Source organism: Puma concolor, chromosome C2 (genome assembly GCF_028749965.1).
Source record: "Puma concolor isolate L17-30 chromosome C2, mPumCon1.1.hap2, whole genome shotgun sequence".
Lineage (NCBI taxonomy): Eukaryota > Metazoa > Chordata > Mammalia > Carnivora > Felidae > Puma > Puma concolor.
In genome coordinates this window covers 105,779,600-105,799,512 of record NC_141675.1, presented here as the reverse complement: position 1 = coordinate 105,799,512, position 19,913 = coordinate 105,779,600, and the positions used below count along the sequence as shown (strand labels likewise).

Sequence of the window (19,913 nt, the reverse complement as noted above, 5' to 3'; positions counted from 1 at the left end):
TCAATTATAATAATGTAACAACCTTTAGCGGATTCCGACTCTATGTCTTTAGAGCTCAAGATACGTTGTCTAAAGACATTGTATTGTAATCCTATGGGACAGTAGTCCTCAGTAGGGGTGATTTTGCCCGGCTCTCCCTACACACATTTGGCAGCATCTAGAAACGTTTTTAGTTGTCACAGCTGGGGGCAAGGGAGGGCTGCTACTGGCATCTAGTGCATATTGGCCAAGGATGCTACTAAACACCCTACAATGAACAAGACAGCTCATCTCCCCACACCCCCAACAAAAAATCATCTTGCCTAAAATGTCAGTAGTGCCCTGGTTGAGAAACCTAGGTGCGAGAGAATCCCTTGGTCCTAGACGCTAGATAGATATTAGGCTGACATAAATGAAACTGTCCTTTGAGCAGGTGAAACTACCGGTAACATTTAAGGGTGAAGCGTTATGATGTTCATAACTAATTCTCAAACTGTTAATTTGAAACCACGGTACGTGTCCTTCCGCCTCGGCTTCCCTCCTCCCTCCGGGACCGGGAAAGGACGCCCCCCCCCCACACACCCCCCACACCCGCCCACCCCGTCTGGCGGAGCCTGCGCGTTGAGAGGAGCCCGCCAGCGGCCACTGCGCAGGCGCTGGGCAGTTCGCCGGACTCCCGCAGCGCTTCTCCAAAAGTTCCAGTCTAGCGGGTGGACCACCGTGCAGCGCAGCTGCACACAACAGAGAAGGCAAAAGAAAACTCCCGGGGGGCTCGGTTGGCTTCTGTGGGAGTGACAAAGATGCTTTCCCTCTAGAAGCCCGGAAGCTTTCTCCTTTGCAATCCAATGAGGGTGAAGTGAACGCCGCTCTTCCTTGTGAAGCGCCCTGCCAGGAAGAGCCAGCTGTGTGTGGACCCGCGGTACCTGGCCGTCCCCTTCCAGGCTGGATTCCGCAGAGGTGAGTTTTTATACTCTCTTTAGCGCATTCCCCACTTCCTGTGTCTGACGAGCCTGGGCAGTACTACATCTCGTGATACCACTGACTGAAAGTGCCCCGGGCAGGCGCATTCCACACCCAGCTCCTCACCAGCAAGCGCTAATCTAGGTGACGTTTTAAATACCTTACAGTTCTTTAGCTTACAGTCCCTTAATCAAGGAGTTGGCACACTTTTCTTGTAAAGAGCCAGATAGCAAATATTTTAGGATTTGCAGGCCAGGAACGATCTCTCGAATATATGTCTCTGTTTCAACAACCTCTTAAAAATGTAAAAAAAAAAAAAAAAAAAAAAATCTTAGCTGCCGGTCTTAAAAACATGCACATTATAATGATTAGATTGATCGTTCACTTTATCCAGCACGACGCTAGAGCTGCTTTCTGGCCTGCACCCTGTCCCAGGTCCTACCACAGTTGTGCAGTAAGGACTTGGGTTACACGAGGGCTAGAACCCACCACGTTCACTGGACATCACCTGTCCAGATTAGTTTTCAAAGTTTTGGGGTCCCTGCACTTGCACCTCTGCTCCTCCTCCCTGCTAGATGACCCCTGGTGAGTTCCTGGAAGTCGGCAAGGCCACCAAGAAACCCCCAGACCAGCAGCCAAACCCTCCTTTATTCTAAAATGGCAATTGCTTCCTATCTGGAAGCAGAAGCCAAAGTTCCTACATTGTTAATAAATTAGAATAAAGGTAATACGGGAGTTTGTCAGGCAACTGTATTTTTATAGCATTTTTTCTAGTGATAAATGTAATATATGTTCACTATGATAATTGGGAAAATACTGAAAAATATATAGAAGAAAATAAAAATTCTCCATAACCCAATATACAAAAAAAAAAAAGAGAGAGAAGAAGAAAAAACCCTACTAAATATTTATGTATTCTTTTCGTCCTTTTTTTCAATATATAGTAAAAAGACAACTTAATGAACAACTGGGATTTTGAAAATATTTCCTAAGAAACTTCTGTTAAAGTCCGAAATACAGAAAAGTGTACAAACTATAAATGTACAGTTCAGTAAATTTTCAAAGACTAATGCAAATATACCCTTGCAACCACCATCCAAATCAAGAAATAGACCATTCCTAGCACCTTCATCCCCCTGCCCAGTCAGGGGCAGCTTCTCCCCAGACAGAACTACTGCCTTATCCTCAAATACATAGATTAGTTTTGTCTGTTTCTGAATTTCAATGAAATGAATTAACCATTAAGTTTTCTATAATATTTGGTTCTTTCACTTTATATTATAATTAAGATTCCGCCATGTTGTTGTTGCTTGTAACAGATCTCTTTTTTATTATTTTATGCTGTTAGGAATTCCATTATACAAATATAACACATTTTATGCATTATACTATTATTTTTTAAGTGACAGATTTATTGAGATATAATTCTTATATCATATGATTCATCCATTTAAAGTATACAATAGGTTTTTTAGTACAGTCACAGATAGATACAATCATCATCACAATTTTGGAACATTTTGATCACCTCAAAACAACGCCATACTCTTTAGCTGTCACCCTTGTAACCATGTTCCTGTCCTCTCCAGCCCTACCTAACCACAACTCTACTTTATGTCTTTATAGGTTTGCCTTTTGTGGACATTTCCTAAAAATGGAATCATGTAATATGGAGTCTTTTGTGACTGGTCCCTTATACTGATACTGGATATTCATGTTATTTCCAGGTTTGGGGCTATTACAAATAATATTACTGGGAACATTATTATACGTATCTGTATGTTGTTTGTATCTATGGATAGATTTGTATCACATAGATACATATTTCTATGAGATATATATCAAAGAGTGGAATAGCCCAGAGATAGGTTATGCTTATGGTTAGTTATAGTTGATGGTACCAAACTGTTTTTTAGATTTATACCCCCACCAGCGCTGTATAATGAGTTTTTATTGCTCCACACCCTCACCAACATTTGGTGGTTGTGTGATTTCAACTTATACTTCTCTGATGACTAATGAAAAAGAACATCTTTTCATGTGATTATTAGTCATTTGAATATCCTCTTTTAGTAAACCACCTATTGAGTCTTTTTTTCTGTTGTTTTTTTTTTGTCTTTTTCTGCTTGACTTATTTATTCTAATGTGAGTCCATTTTCATTTATAAGCACTGCTAAAAAAAACACCTTTCCCTAGCCTGTGGCTTGCATTTTAATTATCTTACTGTTAAATTTTAATGAATGTAACTTTGTTATTTTTATTAAAGTCTGATTTGTCAAACTTCCTTTATGGTTCATGCCTTTGTTGTCCTGCTTAAGAAATCATTGCCTACAAGGACTTTTCCCTATGTTACATCCAAAAACTTACTGTTTTTCTTTGAACATACAGATCTAAACATATAGAATGGATTTTGTAGCATGGTATGAAGTAAGGATTAATTTTATTTATTATTTTTTATATAGCTACCCTACTGACCACAGTCCGAAAAACCCTCCTTTCCCCACTTGCAGCACTGCCTTTGTCATAAATCAATAGAAAGACAAATCAACACAGATGTTGGAATTAGCATACAGGGACTTTAAAATCACCATGACAGATGTATCTAAGAATCTTATTAAAGAGAAGATAAAATAGATGAAAAGGTAGGAAATCTCAAGAGAGATACAGATAATAGTTTTAAAGTTTTTTTTAATGTTTATTTATTTTTGAGAGAGACAGAGTGCAAGCAAGGGAGGGGCAGAGAGAGAGGGAGACACAGAATCTGAAGCAGGCTCCAGGCTCTGAGCTGTCGGCACAGAGCCCACCACAGGGCTGGAACCCACAAACCACAAGATCATGACCGAAGCTGAAGTCGGACACTTAACTGAGCGACCCAGGCACCCCGAGATAATAGTTTTAAAAAATGGAATTTCTAGGATTGAAAAGTACAGTTATCTAAAATTATTTGATAGGTTTATCAGTGGGTTGGATACAACAATGAAAGGATCATTAAACTTCAAGACAGGTTACCAGAAATCATCCAAATTTAAGTAACCTGAGAAAAAAATGTTTTTAAATAAGCGAAGCATCAATGACTATGGAATAGTATCACGTGGTCTAACATACATGAAATTGAATTTCCAAAAAGCAAGGAAAGAGAGTATGGGGCAGAAAAATATTTGAAAAAATATTTCCAAATTTGCTCAAATATATTTTATCCACGATGTTTACTTGTTTTCAGTGGAGAGCTGATCACAATATCCTAGCTTGCTATGAATGGAATTTAGAAGTTAACATAAATCTACATGAATGAGTCCCTGGCCTTTTTTTTTTTCTTTTTGGGGGGCAGGGCAAGCACATGCACTAGCTGGGGAGGGGCAGAGGGAGAGAGAGAGAATCTTAAACAGGCTCCATGGTTAGTGAACCAGAAACCGTGGGGCCCCATGCGGGGCTTGATCCCACAACCATGAGATCGTGACCTGAGATGAAATAAGGAGTCAGCTGCTTAACCAACTGAGCCACCCAGGCATCCCTAAGACATTTTAAAGTCACACAAAATGTGGAAAAATACTTTGTTGATTGGAACCATCTTGAAGACTACTATACTTTTATAAATGTTCCTAGTCATTAAAGGCCAGTAGCACCACCCCAATTATGGTAATATCAAAATGTGCTCAGTTTTTCAAAATATCCCTTTGTGCATCACATAGCCCTGCATACAATTGAGGATCCTTCTCTCAGGTGACCTGCCACTGCCTCCTTTGTCCACACGCTTTTGAACCTTATCTTCTGATACTCAGATCTGTCAAACCACACTGACCTCTTTCTATCTCTTGGCTTTTAGGATTATTTTTCCCTCTTCCCCAAATGCCCCTCCCTCAAGTAGCGATATGACTGATTCTTTTCTCCTCCTCAGGTCTTTATTCAAATATTTCCTCAGCACAACCTGTAGATCAAACAAGACAAAACAAAAACTGTTCACGTTCTTCCCCCCCCCAACCCTAGTTTATTTTTATCTATAGCCTTTCTTTGCATTTTAATTACATAATTTCCTATTGTCTCACTTTCCCCACCACTAGAATATAACTTCTGTGAGGAGGCAGAGAAATTTACCAATTTTGCTTCCTGTAGTGTCTTCAATATCAAAAATGAGTAAAACACTCTGTTAACATCTTTCTCAGGGCTGACATGTGGGCAACATTAATTTATTCCTAATAGCACCCCCCCCCCCATATCTTTCAGGGTATTCCTTCAGTTTTCATGAGTAAGAAACCCTGACAGGGGCACCTGGGTGGCTCAGTTGGTTAAGTGTCCAACTTCTGCTCAGGTCATGATCTCACAATTCGTGGGTTCGAACCCCAGTGTCAGGCTCTGTGCTGACAGTTCAGAGCCTGGAGCCTGCTTCTGATTCTGTCTTCCTCGTTCTCTGCCCCTCCCCCACTCACACTGTCTCACCCTCTCAAAAATGAATAAACATTAAAAAAAAAACTTAAAAAAAGAAACCTTGATAGTACTCCAGTAATTTACATTTTTAAGGTATGTTTGAGAGTCTTAGCAAAAAGAATTGTACCAGTCAAAGCTCCAGCTTTTTACCAAGGAGAGTAAGAAATAGACTTGACTGTTTCCAAAGCTACAAAAAGCTTTACCCAATTAAGTAGATTGAGGGTTCCTCCTTATAAGATTGAAGTATCCAACCAAATTTCTGAGAGCCCCTTCACAAAGAAAAACTGCTTAGAGCTATCATCACAAAAAAAATTTGCCTATTCAATTATAAGCTAATTTGAATCAACTTTTCTTTAGGCATTCTGGCTTCAAGATGGATGATGAACTTTCAAAAAAGAAAGTGATGGTAAATCATCAAAATTACCATAAACTGTGCTGCCAACTAAATATATCTTCCTTTATAGCATGTGCAGAGTCCAGGAAAATTATATTCCTGCATTATATAATCTGCCAACAGCCTCCTTACCTACTGCCTTAATCCGGGTTATTCTTGAATGCAGAGCCTGAGACAAAGGTATACCCATTCTATTTGGGAATGTGATCCCAGGGAGTAAGAATAAAAGAGGAGTGAACGGGGGTAAAGAGGAAAGAAAATCCAAGCAAAACACTAGGGTTATCCAGTAGTCCACCACTGTTAACGGGTACTTAGTGCATGCAGATCCTTCTCAGGATTCTTACCCAACCTTGTCTCAGAACCGTCCACCCAAAGGATGAAAGGGAGAAGCATTCATCTGTCAGCAGCCGCCTCCTCCTTGTTGAGAGCTGCTCCCATGGGGTGCTAACTTCTCCATCTCTATGGGTTGCGTGGATGGGAGAGCCTTACCAGCACCGGAACATTACACATTGCTGCATCAGAAAAGCCTTGGGACAGGAAGCTATATTCTTGGTGCATACCTGAAGTGAGGCACTATCACCACAGAGCACAGTTTGGAGTAGTGAAAACTACTCCAAACTGTTCACCAGAGCGTGGCTGGAATCAGAGGTTAGAGAGATGTGGGACAGTGCACAAGAGACATCTTCTAAGCTTCTAAGCTTTCTCTCTACCTATCTACCTCTACCTATCTACCTCTCTACCATCTCTCTAACCTGGAATCAGAGGTTAGAGAGATGTGGGACAGTGCACAAGAGACATCTTCTAAGCTTCTAAGCTTTCTCTCTACCTTGTTATGTTATCATCATCTTCTCTTATTTGGTCTGGAATTGCCACAAATAGAATAAAACTTTAGAGTTATTAAATATATGTGGAGTTCCTACTATTTCCTGAAGGTGCTCTCAGCCTAGTCCAAATCTGTAGCCTCCTTTCTATCATCAAAATTTCAGAGTCCAGAACAAGGTTGTTGAAGGGGTGAAATTAGGAAGGTTAAATGTATTACAAGATATATGTTAATAATAGTTTTAACCTTGAGTGATGTTTAAGAAAAACTGAAACTGACATTAGAACTTGGAAGATTAGGGGCGCCTGGGTGGTTCAGTTGGTTGAGAGTCTGACTAGAATTTGGTTCAGGTCATGATCCCAGGGTTGTGGGATTGAGCACTTTGTTGGACTCTGCCCTAGGCATGGAGCCTGCTTAAGATTTTCTCTCTCTCTCTCTCTCTCTCTCTCTCTCTCTCTCCCTCTCCCTCTCCCTCTCTCTCTCCCTCTTCCTTTCCCTCTCTCTTTCCCTCTCCCTCTTCTCTTCTCCCCCACTCACTCTCTCTTTCAAATAAAACAATTTTTCAAAAATGCTTTTTAAAAATGTTACTTACAACAATATAAAAAGAACTTTGGAGCACCTGGGTGGCTCAGTCTGTTAAGCATCTGACTTCACTCAGGTCATGATCTCACAGTTTGTGAGTACAAGCACCATGTTGGGCTCTGTGCTAACAGCTCAGAACCTGGAGCCTGCTTTGGATTCTGTGTCTCCCTTTCCCTTTCTCTCTGCCCCTCCCCCACCCATGCTGTGTCTCTCAAAAATGAATAAACCTTTTAAAAAATTATTTTAAAAAAACTTGGAAGATTAAAAAATGATTATACTTGAAAAAAACAAACCATATTAGACATCTTCTAAACTTATGTAATCTCAAAGACAATCATGAATATTTTGGAGAAAAATGGAGAAATAAAATTAACTATTTCTTGTGTCTCTGAGCTTTGTAAGTCAACATCATTAACTTTTCCTAAAATATTGTTATCTACTGTCACATAGCATGAATAGTACAGAGCTTATAACCAACAAAAGGAAAATTGGTAGAAACACAGGAAGGAAAAATATTGGGATGATTACCAGCACATAAAAGGTTGGCATTAATATTGGTTGGAATGGGGGAGGGGAACTGCATGTTTTGACTTAGGGTTTCTCTATGAGGCTCCATCTTCCCAGAAATAGATTTCTCTCTACCTATGCCTTGTTATGTTATCATCATCTTCTCTTATTTGGTCTGGAATTGCCACAAATAGAATAAAACTTTAGAGTTATTAAATATATGTGGAGTTCCTACTATTTCCTGTGTATTGGCACTGTATATATGAATAAGGCATAATAAAAAATATTGCATCCAAAAATTTCAGAATATAGATTCTTATAAGGTTAATCCAGAAATTTTACCAGAACTGACCATATGATTGATCACAAATCAAATCTCAACTGGTCTCTAAAGTTTGAAATCATATAGATATGAAACCAGAAATCAGTTATGTAAAAATAAAAATAAAAAATCCAAGTGCTTGTAATTCAAGGAACATACTCCTAAGGACCCACAAGTCAAACTATAAATCACAGTGGAATTTAGAAAAAAATTTTAAATGAATGCTGATGAAAATATATCAAAACTTGTAGGATGCTCTGAAAGCAAATGCTTATGGGAAATTTATAGTTCTGAATACATATATTAGAAATTTTACAAAAAGATTGGCTGTCAGTGTTCCAAAAAGCTAGGGGAAAAAATGTGTGAAATAGCTTTTCAGACATTGGACAACTGGCAGTAAAGGACTGATCACTGTTGGGGAGAAGTAAGGTGACCCTACAATTGCCCTGCCTTTCTGGGTTTAAGCACTCTGGATCATGTTGCAGTCTTGCTGAGTCAAGGAGGCAAAGACTGGACTTGAGTGAAACTGAGATGGCTTGAATTTTCAGGGCAGAGTGTCAGCAAGGAGGAAGTTTTGCAAAGAAAGAAATTTCAGAAATATTCATACAGGTCTCTGTGTCTGTTGCTGAACACTAGGCTTAATAATTCCCACACCAGCACACGATTGGGAAACATTTAATTTCCATCCCGCCTAGTGGAGAGTCCTCAGTGAGAACTCTAGACATTCACTAGGATCCCAGGAAAGTTATACCTTATGTAAGTAGGGCTAAATTAACCTGATAGTAAAATCTATACCAGACTTCTCCCCTAAAATAGCTTAAAGCCAAGCCTTAGAATGGAGCTGATTCATAAATATTTACCTGCCAGAACAAAGTCCAAATGTATTAGTTCAGGTCCTCCAAGAAGCACATCCAAAGACAGGATTTGATTTACAAGTTATTTATTTGGGGAAATGGCTGTGACTATTAAATGAGAAAGGAAGCCAGAGGAGGCAGAGAGTCTTTCTAGCATGTCTGATCCCTTTCAAGGAAAGAAGGAAGGAAAGCAGGAAGAAAGGAAGGTTGAGTAGCAGGAGTCTCAGACTGCAACACAACTCCAAGAAAGTTGAAGGTCAAGATGATGAAGAGCTGTCAAGTCAAAGATTATGTTATGTTATCATCATCTTCTCTTATCTGGTCTGAAATTGGAGGAGTCTGCTACCTCACAGGAATGGGTTTGCATTAGTATACCTGCTCTGCCCATTGTTTCAAAGGAAACAACCCATGGGAAATGTAATATTGGCATGAAAATATCAAGCTGCAGCTGGGGCTCTCAGTCAATTAATCTCCTCTAAGCAAGAGATCTGGGTGATGCACTTGCAGGACTGACTACTCTGGTCCATCCTTCATGCTGAGCTGCTCTCTTCAAGGAACGAGTCCTCCAAGACTTTTGTGGGTGAGCCCATCTCTCTGAGGAGAAAATTTTGTTTTATTTATTTATTTATTTATTTATTTATTTATTTATTTATTTGGGAGAGAGCATGAGAGTGGAGGAGAGGGGCAGAGGCAGAGAAAGAAAATCTTAAGCAGTCTCCATGCTTAGCAGGAAGCCCAATGCAGGGCTCAATCCCTGAGGACCTGGGGTCATGACCTGAGCCAAAATCAAGAGTTGGACGCTCAACTGACTGAGTCACCCAGGCACCCCTCTGAGGAGAAACTTAGAAGAGGGAGGTTAGTAAGTTGATCTCAGGACTAAAAGTGGTTCCCATCCTTAACTTCCTCTACTAGCCCATTTTGTTTTGTTTTTTGGTTTTTTTTTGTTTGTTTTTTTTTTTTTAATTTTTTTTTTCAACGTTTATTTATTTTTGGGACAGAGAGAGACAGAGCATGAACGGGGGAGGGTCAGAGAGAGAGGGAGACACAGAATCGGAAACAGGCTCCAGGCTCTGAGCCATCAGCCCAGAGCCTGACGCGGGGCTCGAACTCACGGACCGCGAGATCGTGACCTGGCTGAAGTCGGTCGCTTAACCGACTGCGCCACCCAGGCGCCCCTCTACTAGCCCATTTTGGATTCCCCTCACAATGATCAGTTGCTTTGATCAGCAGTTCTTGGTGGTTTACCTGATGATGTGATACCAACTTTTATTCCTTAGAAGCCTGAACTCTTGGTAATCATGCCCTTCTTAGGTTTGGTTCACAGCTACAGTAAGGCAAGGAAGCATCAGGGGGCACAAAGTGGATCACCTGGGATCCACACATATCCCTCGATGTCCCATTGTGTAGAAGCAACCCGACCTGCTGCTCATTGTGCCCAATTACCCTGTGAATACAATGACTGCTTACCTGCACACCCTTGTGTATGACACAAAATACCCTTAGTGGTAACCATTTATTATAGCTCAGTGGGATCTGCACTGTAGCCCCTGTCAAGAGTATATTCCCTTTGGGAACCAGGAACCAAAGCTTATAGAGGACAGAGCTGCAGGGAAGGAAGCACAAATGCTCCTAATAATAAGTCATTGGGAGTGTTGTAAATAAGGCTACTTCTTTTGCCACCACATTTGACTCTCTTAATCTTCCCATTGGGGATATAGCACCATACAGTTCTCCAGTTTAATGAATACACTGTATCCTGAAGAATAACAGCCCATCCTTTCAGAATGTTGTCTTAAAGTTCATAATTTAGCTGCTGTGTCATTTTTTTAAAAAAATTTTAATTTTTTTTTTCAACGTTTATTTATTTTTGGGACAGAGAGAGAGAGAGACAGAGCATGAACAGGGGAGGGGCAGAGAGAGAGGGAGACACAGAATCGGAAACAGGCTCCAGGCTCTGAGCCATCATCCCAGAGCCTGACGCGGGGCTCGAACTCACGGACCGTGAGATCGTGACCTGGCTGAAGTCGGACGCTTAACCGACTGCGCCACCCAGGCGCCCCAAAAAAAATTTTAAATGTTTACTTATTTTTGAGAGAGGTGGGGGGATGAGAAGCAGGTGGAGCAGGGAGGGGTAGAGAGAGAGGAGGACAGAGAATCCAAAGCAGACTCTGCACTACAGCAAAGAGCCCAATGTGGGACTCAGACTCACTAACCATGAGATCATGACCTGAACTGAGGTCAGATGCTTAACTGACTGAGCCACCCAGGCACCCCTTAGCTGTGTCTTTAGAAGACCAGTCCAGGGGCGCCTGGGTGGCGCAGTCGGTTAAGCGTCCGACTTCAGCCAGGTCGTGATCTCGCGGTCCGTGAGTTCGAGCCCCGCGTTGGGCTCTGGGCTGATAGCTCAGAGCCTGGAGCCTGTTTCCGATTCTGTGTCTCCCTCTCTCTCTGCCCCTCGCCCGTTCATGCTCTGTCTCTCTCTGTCCCAAAAATAAATAAACGTTGAAAAAAAAAATTTTTTTTAAAAAGAAGACCATTCCAGCATAGATTCTGGTTTTGTTTACATTAATCAATCCCAAATCAGGGGCATCCACCTCATAGATAAGGACTCACCTCCTAATAATACTACTTTATTTATATAAGCTCTGGTATCAATATGTATACAAGGTTATTTGGGTTATCTTTCTTCTTTCTTTCAGGGAAATACCCTTCCCCCCAATGTTCCCGGGAGATAAATTAATTGGAGATTAGCTACTTAACTCTCTCCTACTCAGAAGCCAATAAATCTCACAAACATAATGCTAAAATACTAAATAAAATATTGTCAAATAGAATCTGAAATATGTAAAGAGGCTAATACATCATGACATTGGTTTAACATTTGAATATTAATTAATGTAATTCATCATGTAACAATAAATAAGAAAAACGACATGATAACTTCGATAGACACAGAATAAGCAATTGAGAAATCAACACTCATTAGCACTATAAATTATCATCAAACTAGAAATAGAAGAGAAATTTTCCAACCTGATAAGGATATCTACTAAAAACTTACTGCTAACATAATAACTTAATGATAAAACATGAAGTCTTTCCCCTTAACACTGGAATTAAGGCCAGAGTGTTCACTTGCATCACCTCTATTCAACATTGCACTCATGTCCTAGTCAAGACAGTGAAGAAGAAAGCAGAAGAGAAAGAACACAGGAATATATGTTGAAAAATAAAATAAAATTGTTAACCATGTGACTGTCTAGGTAGAAATCTTAAATCATCTACGAATAAGCTATTAGAGTAACTATGTGAATTTAGCAAGGTCAGAATATCATATAATACTGGGTCACTATCAAAATCAATTGCATTCCACATCCAAGTGTGTAATTACACATCCAATTGGATCAATTGGAGAAATTAAAATATTTAAAATTTATGCTAGTATCAAAACATCAAACATTACCTAGAAATAAACCAATTATAATATTAATAATTTTTCTACATGGAAAATTATAAAATAATGCCAAGAGAGGGGCACCCGGTTGGCTCAGTCAGTGAAGGATGTGACTCTTGATCACAAGTTCACAAGTTCAGGCCCACACTAGGCATAGAGCTTACTTTAAAAAAAATATTGCTAAGAGGAGCACCTGGGTGGCTCAGTAGTTTAAGTATTTGACTCTTGATTTCAGCTCAGGTCATGATCTCACCGTTAACGAGAAATTAAAGAAGATTTAAATAAATAATGTTAAAGGAAGAAAGACTCAATATTTTAAATATCAGTACTTTTTATTTTCTCTAACTTTATCCATAAAGTAAATGTGATATCAACCAAAATCCTAGCAGCTTTTTTTTGAGGAAATTAATGAACTGAATCTAAAATGTATATACAAATAGAAAGGACCAAGACACTACCAGATATCAATACCCATCACACAGCTATAGAAATTAAGACAGATAGTGTTTGCACAAAGATACACTAATAGACTAATGGAATAGAATAGAATATAAAACTATGGGTATTTTTCTCTAGACACAAATGCTCTGTTCCTACACCAGCTCCTTTATCCCCACCAGTTCCTTACCCCCACTCAAGCTCATCCCCTCACTCAAACTAGAGAAGCTTACTAGAGAGTAAGCTTCATGCCTTGAAGAAGAGAGTCCATAGACAATTCATCAAAACAAACATGCAAAAGAAAGGTTAGTTATTGGCTTTTGAGTTTCCAAAAACCAAAATCATGTCACAAAATTTAGGGTTAGAGTGATGCTTGTCTAGCTAATCTCTTCCATGCCCTACCCTCTCCAAACTCACTCAAAGGAAGAAAAAAAATCTCATCACTGAGTGAGAAGAAAATAAATCACAGTTGGACAGAAAGCAAATAAGTAAATGGCTGGGGAAGGCTTCTAAAGAGAGCTTCAATATTGTAAATTAGAGCATAAAAGAACCACCAGAAAAAATTTATGTGATCTAAGAATGGAGAGACCAGCGCTCTACCTCCTGTCTGGTTATCTTGAGAAAGTTCCATAGTGTTGTTTTGACACTGTGTTATTACAAATTGGAGTAGAAATATCTGCACTGAACAATTAGGCAGACAGATCCTAAACTACCTCACAGACATTATGGGGTCACAGGATGAAGCCAATGTTTTTCTTAATGTGATTGAAAACATGGGAGAAATGACAAGAGCTGACAGACCTGAGGGACCTTTTAGGTGAAGATGTAGTATGAACTCTTTGAAGAGGTTCTGGATGGAAATGCAGACATCTCAAAAGATGTCAGCATGGAGGGTGATATCAGTGAGAACCAGAAAAGATAGTGTTTATGTCACTTGATGCCATCTATGGACAGATGCCAATCCAAAATTGGATATGTCCCCCAAGGCATGACATAACCTAAGTCCTCTGGAGCTTAGCTGCAAGAGAAGACATTATAGTAAATTATTTTAAAATATAATGTCTACATAACTGGAAAATGACCAAAGTGAAGGATTTGGTGTGTGTATGTGTGTGTTTGCCATCAGGCAGAATGAGAAATTAAGACACAAATTAAGTTCAGGGGTGCCTGGGTGGCCCAGCTGATTAAGCCTCAGACTCTTCATTTCAGCTCAGGTCATGATCTCACAGTTCGTGGGTTCGATCCCTGCATAGGGCTCTGTGCTGACAGTGCAGTGCCTGCTTGGGATTCTCTCTCTCCCTCTCTCTATGCCCCTCCCCCCCCACTCTTGCTCTCTCTCTAAATAAATAAATTCTTTAAAAAAGAAACAAAGAGATTAAGCTCAGAGTTCAGTTACGGAAAAATTAAGTCATTTTCCCATACACTGAGTATGTGACTTGCAAGGCCATAGCTAATATAGCAACACCAAAGTTTTCAAGAAGGACTGCTGGGCAAGATTGCCTGGAGCAAACCATCTGTATTCAGTTCTTTCAATACAGCCTGCAAGGCACTGTAAGATCGGGGAGATATTTATCAAATTATGTTCTGTGAACACTAGCTCCATTAGATGTTAGCAGAGAAACAAAGTTGGAAGGTTTCTTCGGAGACAGATTCTCAAAGCCATTCATATGTGAATGTTTAGTACAACTCTCCAAAAGACCTGATTTGACCTGGCCCATGTGGCAGCATTGTGATATATGGCCCAGAATCCCCTTCAAGGAAGGACTTGTTCCACATTTGCTGGGAGTACTGTCAACAGGCAGCCTACAGCTCACAGCCCTATTTGAGACTTGCCCCAGCTTCAGACAGCCAGTTCACCTGAAGTCCTTCCTCTTCATGGGGTTGCCCATATCCAATGACTTACCAGTGCAAAGGGTACAAAGTTGCTCGCTTGCCCATCTCAGGACAACTCTGAAGGTCTTTCCAACTCCAGAGCTCCCATGGCGGTGGCCAAGGTTGCTGTTGGATCTGCATTAGGTTCAGCTTCTCCCTTTTGCCCTCTTTTCTACAATTGTTGGTCTGGCGGGCTCTTCTTAATAAACATCCTACAAATTAAACTACATCTTGGAGTCTGAATCCTGGAAAACCCAGTCTGAGATGCCCCACTTCCCAATTCTATTTGCCCACTGAAACCTTTCTTCTCCAAGTACCTAGTAAGCATAGGGTTGAAGAAGCACATTTTGGATGCAGGTAAGCACAGGCGTGAGATCTGGGTATTTGTGTGGAGGTTGGGGGAGGGGTGCCTGAGACTTGAACATCAGCCCATGATTTCCTTTGAAATTTGAAACCTGACAGAATTGAAATATAATTTTTAAAGTGCTACAGAATCCATTACCTAATGAGGTGGATGGAGAAGTCTAAATATTATATGACATATGCAAATAAATTTTCTTGTTTCTAATAAAAATGCTTAAATCTCTAAGGTGATCAGTGGTATTGGATAAAATGCACTCATTTCCATCTGACACATACAAATACTTTGCATTCACAGCTGTCTTCGGATATTTAGTGGGAGAAAAAACCGGAAAAGTACAATGAAAGCCTTTGAAAATCAGTTTCAAAAAATAAAAACTGGGCAGTAGGATTTCCACAAAACTGAAAAATCTTCAGAACTGGAAAATCTGTCCCCAAAAGTCCAGTGAATTATAATACACTTAACTTATTAAAATATTTGTGTTTGGCAAACCACTCCGTAATATCATTTCAAGATGTTAATTGTATTAGCAAAAAAAAGGGGGGGGGATGAATATGTCTTCTATAAATCTTTGAAATAATCACTTTTTAAAATTTTAACACTGCTTTGTAACAAGGAGCTGGCTTGAAAGACTAACGCCTAAATGATCAGAGACAGTGAACTATCAGACTGCATGATCAGCATAGAGCTATTCCCAAATAAGATGAAACACATGTAGCCTCTACAAATGCGGCTTGGGAGGAGTTTGCTCTAGCTCACTTGAATAAGCTACTGTCTATGGCTCACAAGGGTCCCGTTCTTAATGAGGTGGTGCGTAGCAGCAGCACACTGTGAATCCAAATAGCAGATGGCAACACTGTTGGGTAGGCTGGCAGTCTGATGTCTAGCCACCAACTGGCAGCAATCATTATTAAACTGATTCATGTGCCCAGGGAAGATCTTCATAAGAGTCTTAGCAAATGTGAGCAGTGAGAAGCAAATGATCTGCTATTCCTATCTTCTATGGATACTACCTATATATTTTTTTAAAAATATTGCCCCCTGAGGCAATCCACATGAAGAAATGGCATGTCCCAGTGTGAACTGCAGACCTTATTCATTTCTTATATACGCATGTACCTTTAAACATTATAGCTATGATTTCTCTATTGGGTAAATCGCTTTTACTTGAAGGAAATAGCTTCATAGCATTTACCTTATGGACTTAAGGCAAATATTCAGTGATAGGCAAGCACTTACGGATTCTCTAAATAAAGCTTCTGTGAAAATGGTGCTATGAATTTAGTGATAACATTTTCTGTCTCACATAATGAAGCAATGGCCTAAATTGCTCATGGTCCATCTACTTAAAGCAGGTAACCCATCCCCGGGTGTAAAGATTGTTATTGTAATTCTTGGTTAGAAATGCAGAGTGAAAGAGGCACTAGATTTAGAAAACTGTTCTCATGTAAGGACCTTTCATAAGTAAACAATCTGGAAGTGATTCATTTTTAAAATTTCTTTCTTTACAAATCAAAATGCTAAGCAAATAGCATTTTTTTCTTTTCAAGTGTTGAAAGGATCTGTTGTTTGTCACCGATAAAGCCAATTTCAACATTGCTATATATTAATAAAGAAGACTTAAAAAAATAAGGCTTTTATTGAAAAACGAACCCCTGCTTCATTCACTTGTAATATGCTTGCACTTAAAACAAAACAAGCCTACCTGTTCTCTAAATCTTTATTACATTTGTGTTCTAAAATTAAGACACTAGGTGTCTCTTATGTCATGTGCTTATCATAACAAGGAGAGAATACTACAGTCAAATGTCAGGAATTTTACATGTCATAATCACAAATTTTATTGTATATTCTTTTTATGGTAATTTAATGGAAGCAAAATTTTAAACCTTTTAAAAAAGTGTTAAGATCTTTCTGAATGGATTCTCTTTGACTCTGTTAATTTGATAAACCAATTCAGGCTGAAATATCATTTATAACTTCTAGGGAGAGTTCGTATGTCCTGTATCCAACATGAGGGTGATTCTTTCCAAAGTTAGATACCCAAGCCCTGACAAGAGAGCTCAAAAGTAAGCCCATATGCCAGCTCTCAGATATTACAGCATGGAATAACAAACAAGAACAAGAAATCAAGAAGAAAAAGAAACAAGAAATCAAATACTAGAAGTCATCATATGCTTTAATATTTGAAGTTAAAAAAATGCAAATCAATGAAAGGTTTACTTAAATTTGTTTGTCTCTTGTTACTTTATGAGAAATAATTTATATCAATGTTAGAAGATAAGATGTCCATATCTTGTCTGTGAAAATAAGTTCCATGAAAAAATATCACATGTTTAAAAAAATGTCTAAAAATGGTGGCATATGAGTTACTTAAAATGCCTAAATGTTCTTAAAACATTCAACAACTGATTAGACAACAAAAGTTATGTTTTTAATCAAACATTATAAAATGCTATATATTAGGAAAATAAGATAGGATGATGAATGCGTGTGCCTGGATATTAGACCCCACACAATGGTAAGTATAAAAGAAAGCCAGCAGTAAATCGATTAGTTCAAAGGACATATGTCCAGGTATTCTGATACAATGATAGAAACTTGAAGGTGGACAGATGTATTAATAGCAATATTACATATCCTCAATTTGAGTAAATTTGCCACATTACCAAAAGATGAATATTCTCTTTTAGAAGAGAAGAATTCTAGCAGTCTTGAGCTATGAATGCTAGAAATTCATTCCTGAGAATTTGTATGTACCAAGTGATTGTTTTTCTCTTCTTCCACCCTTTATTAAAATGACCTTTACCAAAGACAACTATGATATGCATGTTGCCAAAATCAAAGTTTCATTCTGTGGCTCTTGCTTACTTTGACTCTCAGGGGCATTTAATGCAACTGGTCACTACCACCATTTTGAAACCCTTTCTTGGCTTGGTTTCTAGAAGAGCGGTACACTTGCCTGGCTTTCGTCCTCCCTTACTGCAATTAATTATCAGTTTCCTGTTTTGCTCCTCATCAAAATCCTGACCTTTGGACATCTGAATATTCTTAGATATTCTGCTGTGTACCTTCTCATATCTGAATGAACTCAGACTTGCTATGTACACTCGAATCAGGGCAAGGACTATGTATGTCTGGTTTACTGCACAATGGCCAGTAGATAGTGGATGTTCAAATATTATTGGAGGAATGAATGACTACTGGAACAACATACCTAGTTTTAATAGAAGAGTGTAATCATCATGATGATGCCCTGGAAATTAAATAGGTCCTAACATTATTTCATTGAGGTAGGTATAAAGATCATAATCCTTGTCTTTTTAGAACAGGAAATTGAAGTTTTGATAGGCCAAGTAATGCCCAATAACATGCAGTGTCTAAGTGTGGGAGCTAAGACTTGTACTCCTACTGTCCCAGTCCAAAGGCCATTGTCTTCATTCACTGCTGTACTTATTGACAAGTATAAAAGAAAATGAAGAACAGGAACCCTAGTTGAGCTTATGTATCTCCTGGTCCCTTGGTACAATGATATATAGTCTTGAAGTTGATGGCTCTGATGACAGGACTACAAATGCTATTTTTCTTACATTCAAAAGAAAAAGGACCCTATCTATAAAATGGAGATGAAAATCCTGTTAGTGTATCTTTCATAGAGTGTTAGTTTTAGGCTAAAATAAGATAATAGGTATGCAAAATATAAATTGCTTTACAAAAAAACATGGATGATTTCCATTCATTAATTATTAAAAAAATTTTTTTTCAACGTTTATTTATTTTTGGGACAGAGAGAGACAGAGCATGAACAGGGGAGGGGCAGAGAGAGGGAGACATAGAATCGGAAACAGGCTCCAGGCTCTGAGCCATCAGCCCAGAGCCTGACGCGGGGCTCGAACTCACGGACCGCGAGATCGTGACCTGGCTGAAGCCGGACGCTTAACCGACTGCGCCACCCAGGCGCCCCACATTCATTAATTGTTAATACTAAGAGGTACTAAAAGAAGAGCTGAAGTAGACAGGCAGAAAATCTCCCTACTGACAGGGACAGAGTGGAGGAGCAGGAAGAACACAATCAAGAAAGAGCTAGAACATTGCTCACTTACCTAACCCTGTCAGTAAGGCAAATAGAAGAAAAGAGAACTAATGTTCTCTAGTTCCCATGTAAAAGATAATGAACACCTACTACACAATTATAGAATTAAAAGATCATTGAGTTAGCCATACTACATTCAAAGAAGAAGAAGAAGAAGAAGAAGAAGAAGAAGAAGAAGAAGAAAGGAAGGAAAGAAGGAAGGAAGGAAGAAGAAAGGAAGGAGGAACGAAGAAGGAAAGAAAAGAAAGAAAGAAAGAAAGAAAGAAAGAAAGAAAGAAAGAAAGAAAGAAAGAAAGAAAGAAAGAAAAAGAAAAGACAATCATAAGGACAAAAGTCTGCTGATGCTGTGAAAAAAAAACCTGGTAATTCTGCAGTTAATTTGTTTTGTACCGGTGTGATTTTACCTTCCATTGACTCCAGAGACATTACAATTAGCATATCCCAGGGATGACTGGAGACAGAGTAAGCAGGGGAAATTAGGTTAATGAGGCAGCATAGAGGAAGGCAATTCTGTGACCTCCTGGTCCTCGGAATATACAGCCCTTTAAACTGTAATCAGGTAACACAGTTACGAATACTCCCAAGATTTCCTTTCACCACTGGATTCCAGGTTGTAATATTCAATTATTATAGAAAATGGTGACCATGTTCAACTTAAATTCTGGGATTTCACTTAAAAGTTTACTACAGGTACTTTATTCCCTTCCTAGCAAAATAGTCATCACATCTCCATTAGGGAGACTAAGGCCTGTAACTATAGATACCTAGATTTCTTGGTCATGTTTGTGTTTCCACTGTGGACATCACACAAGACATTTCACTTAGTTAAGCAAAAGTATTTCTTAACCCAAGAAG

General features: G+C 39.2%; 1 long non-coding RNA gene across 1 annotated transcript; it reads left to right on the top strand.

Annotated features, from left to right (window-relative positions):
* The first annotated feature begins 600 nt into the window (after positions 1-600).
* On the top strand, positions 601-3,223 carry LOC147577474 (uncharacterized). The gene is made up of 2 exons (XR_015240333.1): positions 601-936; positions 2,566-3,223. It is a non-coding gene; the product is annotated as an uncharacterized LOC147577474 (long non-coding RNA).
* The last annotated feature ends 16,690 nt before the right edge of the window (positions 3,224-19,913 follow it).